This window comes from Cyanistes caeruleus, chromosome 2 (genome assembly GCF_971803275.1).
Source record: "Cyanistes caeruleus chromosome 2, bCyaCae1.hap1.1, whole genome shotgun sequence".
NCBI lineage: Eukaryota > Metazoa > Chordata > Aves > Passeriformes > Paridae > Cyanistes > Cyanistes caeruleus.
In genome coordinates, this window is record NC_141702.1 from 82,427,383 (window position 1) to 82,432,913 (window position 5,531).

General features: G+C 44.1%; 1 long non-coding RNA gene across 2 annotated transcripts; it reads right to left on the reverse strand.

Annotated features, from left to right (window-relative positions):
• Positions 1-356: 356 nt before the first annotated feature.
• LOC111927593 (uncharacterized) lies at positions 357-5,108 on the reverse strand. 2 transcript variants are annotated; one of them, XR_015282559.1, is made up of 4 exons: positions 4,646-5,108; positions 4,387-4,493; positions 2,764-3,858; positions 357-2,679 (listed from the first exon to the last, which is right to left on the reverse strand). It is a non-coding gene; the product is annotated as an uncharacterized LOC111927593 (long non-coding RNA). The 2 variants fall into 2 exon arrangements; XR_002863636.2 differs by having other exon boundaries at positions 357-3,858.
• Positions 5,109-5,531: the final 423 nt, after the last annotated feature.

Genomic DNA, 5,531 nt, shown 5'->3' on the forward strand with positions numbered 1-5,531 from the left:
CCTTCAAGATGTAAAAAATGGGTAGGGAAATTAGTAAAATCTGATTCCATACAAGCAGGACACAAATGTTCTCTGCAGCAGAAACCAGTTAAACCACAAATAGCACTTTCTCAGTCACCAGCACTTGGGAGAGGCAGGGAATCCACTGTCAGTCACCAGCACCAAATGTGTTTTCCTCTTTTGTCATGTTTAGCATGGGTGATCTGCACATGTCCACACAGGAGCCTGGCACATCTCCTGCCAGTGGGCTGGTGGATGTGGGACTATCTTTCCCTGCTCCTTTTGACTGAACAGTTGGGTTGCTAGACGTGACTCTGCAATGGTGCATCCTGGAACTGATTATTTTGCAATGCAGAGACTTCTACCCCATCTCTGGGGACAAATCTATACAGGGATATTACAGTCTGGGGCTATTGGTTTGAAGTTTTCTTCCTCAGTTAAGAGGGATAGTCTCTTTACACCCCTCCAAGTGTTACTGGTGAATTCTTCCTCAAGCATCTTATTATAACAATTTTGCCATCTGCCTGTAAAGGAGATGTTGGCAGTTCTGCAATCAGGTCCCAACTCTCTGTTTTGTAATTCAGAGTTGTACTTTGCTGTTTAGATTTGCACAAAAATCAGCTTCTTGTCATGAAGAGTGTGCAGTGAGAATAGGCATGCGTGTGTGTACCACGAGATTCATGGAGCATTACAGAGCATGCCAATTATGCTCAAAGACCAACGGATTGTTAACTGCTACATTTTTATTTTTTTTTAACTTTCCACACATGTGACTGACCCTTGGATAAATAGTCCTGTGACTAATCTGTGCCAGGAACATCTTGATGGACTTCCTGATCTCATGTTCCCTTTAAACTACCTGGGATTCCTGACTGAAAAGGAAGTACAGTCCTAGTGAGATACAATGTTCTATGCTGTTGCACTTTCTTATTTCTTATTATATGACTTTATCACATAACATTAGAAGTCAATATTCAATATTTTTCTTAGTCTATATTAAGGCAGAAGTCCCACTAAGTTTGTACTCACATGACCACATTGTTAAATTTGACAGGAGAGGTGTTGCTGTTGTGGGAAGGCCATCTGTCTATTAGGGGCAGTGGCAGGTAAAGTTAGACAGCACTTTGTCAAGTTTTGGGGTTTGTGGGGTTTTTTTCTTTCAGTTGCTTATAATATTGCCAGTCATTATTTTACTTAAAATTTTCCATTCTGGACAAATCTTGCTTCAGCATGATTAATTAATGAATGAGTTGATTGAAAAACAGTTTTTGTTATAATGATTCATTGGTTTCTGAGAATAAGTTTTAGAAAATGACATTTCTCTGCTCTCAAATAATCTTTCCTTTTTGTGGTATTTTTCCAAAGTCCCAAAATAGGCTGAAAAAGGAAACTACTGGCAGCCAGTAAGGCGATTAGAGTCATTCACTGAGGGGTTTCTAATTCTGCCCACTATATATAGAGGTGGTATTTGTAGTCAGTTTCCCACCATAGGGACCCCAGGGGACACAGCAGGAACCCAGGTTGAGTACAAACCTGGTGGATGATCCAGATGTTGGAAGCTTAATCTCATCATGCTAGCCTTAATCTCATTAATGTTTGTGATGGAGCAAGTACAATGGGAAAAGTACTACAGCAGAAAATGAATAATAATATGTTCAGGTCATAGGTTGGGTAGAAAGTGGCTAATAAACACAGATAAAACAAGAGGGAATGATGTATTTGTGTAAACTGCATATTAAAGTTTTTTCTGTGTGGACAGGAAACCTGTCTGGTAAAAGTAGACTGTCTTTTCCATGTAAAGCATCATAGTGTTTGGACTGGGGGGAGGAAAAGTAGGGTTATACGAAGAAGTCTAACTTATGCTCTTCCTAACCTGGTGGTTCTTGACTCTGCCAACATACCTGGCTCTGAGAAGAGCAAAAAGAGTGAACTGAGGGTGTGGTATGTTTTATGGGTCTGGGGCTCCCTCACATGTAAAAAGTCAGAGTAGGTTGTAGCATCCTTGAGCAGAGGAGCACTGGCAGTGGGGGCATGGGGTTTGCTTAGGGAGCTCTTGGTTGAGTTTCTTTCCTCTTCCAGACCATGAAAATAATAATAGAAATAGGGAATCATAGAGTGGTTTGGGTTGGAAGGGACATTTGAAGACCATCTAGTCCAATCCCACTGCAAGAAGCAGGGACATCTTTAATCAGATCAGGCTGCTCAGAGACCAGAGAGGTTTCCTCTCTGTGAAACATCTTCTAGTGCATTACCAGAACTGCATTGGAGAGCTTTTTTGGGGAGGACAGAGGCACAGCAGGCTGTCATCTTTAATGTTACCTTGGGGTGTGTCTGTGGCCCCTTCCCAAGCCCTGAGAGTCTGGCCTCATGCAATGAACATCACCCCTGTGCAGTGGTCCCACAGGAGGCCTGTGTCCTGCTGATGTCTCAAATTAATGCAGCTGGGCTGACAGATCCCTTTCCATCTTACCCCCTCACACATCTCTCTGAGATGAGGGTGGGAAGAGATCAGCAGGCGGTTTCACAGCACTGCTCGTTAGCAGAATTATTGCAGTGTTATCCTTTATGGAAAATACTACATTGAGGGCTGAGACTTCAGGGAAAATATTAGATGAAGATGTACGCATCAGCTCAGTCAGACAGCTTGAGGGTCAGCAGGTTCTCAGATCTGGGTTCTCTCTAAAAAAAAAAAACAAAACCAAAAACAAACAAAAAAAAAAACCTGGAAAAAGGCCAGGGGAATTAGTGAACCAAAACTCTTACCAGGAAGCTGAAGATAAATATTCATGTCTGGATTTGTTTCCCATTGACTTATTTAATTACATAAGGAAGAGATGATGTCTGTGAAAGAATTCCCCTTTTCCTCCCACAGGATATGTAGTGCTTTGATGCCTGTCCTTTTCAGCAGCAGGAATCCTCCTGAAATGAGTTCCTAGAAAGTCCCTGAGGAAAAGATTTTCACATTTTCTGTGGCTCAGCTGCCAGCTCTGAAGAATGGCATGGCCAAGATTCCCCCTGTTGAGCAGTGGAGCTGAAGGCCTGTTCCTTGTCTGTGTGACACACAGCCCTCTGCTCTGAGCTGACACAGAAGTCCAAGGATCCTGCTCTACCGTGAAGTAGCATTCACCATTTTATTACTCTATTATTAATTACTCCTGCACTTCTTTTACAATTTATAAAAGACTTTCTCTTTAGCTCTGTCTGTATAAAAATATTTCAGGTGGGAGTTATTGTCAGCACTTTTGGAGCAATACTTCCCTGCTGTCTCACATATGGGTAGTTGCTTCCCTTGTCATCTTCTTTCAGGTATGTGGCATCCCACTCCCCATTCACTGGGGAGGGAATTGACTCTCATGTGGCATCATGATGGCAGCCTTGTTTTCTGACAAGCCCAGGTTTGCACACAGACACCTATGGCTTGCCTGTGCTTCGATGGGAAGTCCACTGTTTTTGGTCTGCTGACAGAACCGTCTGGGTGTAACATGACACCAACTGCAGCACTGCTGAGTCAATCAGGCAAAATGAGCTGGAGGAACTCAGGAGCAGTGCTCTGTGGGGAGTTAGGCTGCAAGTTTGTCATAGAGAGAACTACATCCTGGACATGGTGGCCAACAGAGCATGGACCTGGGCAAGAGGAGACTTCCTTGCTACATTTAGGGCTCTCTTTCATGCTATATGCAAAGAAAATGATGGGATTGGACCTCAATCATCCAGAGATGATCTGTCCATGCTGGGAGCAAGTCCCTTCCTGGAAGCATGCTGTGTTGTTTACCGCAACTGCTGCCTCACTGCTGAGGAACCTCAGCTTCTGTGCCATGCTGATGCCTCCCTTCCTCTGCTGCTGGCTTCATGGAAAAACTGAAATGCCAGAACATTTTATTTCTGTTAGGCATCAAATGACGTATCACATCAGATGACTACTGGCCAGTAATGCCGCTTCCATTCTTTTCATTCTCCCTCCCTTTTTCTCTTCAGCCACCTATTCCCATTTCTCCCCACATTGATGCTCCCACCCTACTGCAGTCTGGCGGAGCCTTAAACAGGAAAAGGGAGGTTCCTCGTTTGATCAGTGCCTTCGTTTTCAGCTGATACTTAGCTGCTGCAAGGCAAATTGCCCAAATCAAATTGACAGAAATCTTCAGCTTTGGCAAAATGTTCCTGCTTATTTTAATTGCTTTTAATGAGAACACTGACTGCAAAAATACTTTGTCGTGCGATTTGTATTTGCATACAGGCAAATGCAGGACAGTTTCAGGTAGACATGTTTGTTTTTGTCATGCACACTCTGAAGCAGTATAATCCTGGGGGTCATCAAATAGGCACTGGCTAATTTTATTCTTTCACCTCTTACTATTTTAAAAAACAGAGTAAAAAACTATTCTTTACCTTTGAAGGACTAGCCTGCTGAGTCCTCAGACAGCTGGTCAATGGGCTCCTGTTGCCTTTCCCAACTTATCTTCCTTCCTAGCCAGCTGAAAACAGGACAGGGTGTTCTACAGAAGAGGGAGCCTTTTTCTCCTCAGTTAAGGAATTCAAAACTGTTCCCTGCCCCTCACCCCAGAAGGACATGAGTCCTGGGAGACCCATAGCTCTAGGGGACAGGCTTCTCCTTCACCTCTTTTTTCTTCAAGACACCAAGACTCACCTCAGCCTTTCCACTCCTTATGACCCCAGATGAAGTCAGAGCTTGTGGGGATATCCAAGGTGGCTGGAGCAAGGGCAGGTATTGGTGATTCTCACAGCCCTTCACAGAGAAGAAGTGGGACTGCTGGAGGCAATAGGCTTGAGCATGCTGGTACCATGGTACCAGGTTTTTTCAGTGTCTTCTTTGTCAACATGTATGAAGCTTATGATGAACAACCAGACTTCTTAGAGCTGCTCCTGTGTCAGGTTCAACACTGTGACTTGAGGTGGAGAGCAAAGAAAAGGCAATTGAGTCCAATGGATGGTGACAATTCAAGACAGGAACCTTGGCTGTGTAAATATATCAATAACTGCATTGTTTATGTTGGCCAAAGTACTTGTTTCTCTGAATTGTGGCATTCACCCAGTATTGTGCTTCTCTCAAAACAAACACCCCACTGCCTGGGCAGATATCCCATGGTACTACCACCATGCTCTGGGCATGTTGGCAATGTCATACTGTTGCTATGTCAACAGGAGTCTAAATGGAACCCTTTCCTTGGCTTTGGGGAGCTGTTCCTGTAAGCTTTCCTACTGGATGTGTGCTCAGTGTGAGGGTAGACCCTGTCCCAGTCTACATGGGACTGATGCTTACTCAGACACTGCTGCCATGGGACTAAGCATCCCACCACCCACTGGCCAGTAAAAATAAACTGTAAATTCTGCCAGTGTCCATGTGCTCATCTCTATTTTCAAAGCTAACTGCCTTCTAACTGGGGTAGCCAGGAGCAGACAAGACCTGGGTGACAATGGCTGAATTCACCATCCCAGCTCATTGGTCTACAAGTTTCAGAGGGATAAAGTGAATACCCCACAGGTGTCTAGGAGGGGGCATTTGTTCTGCTCAA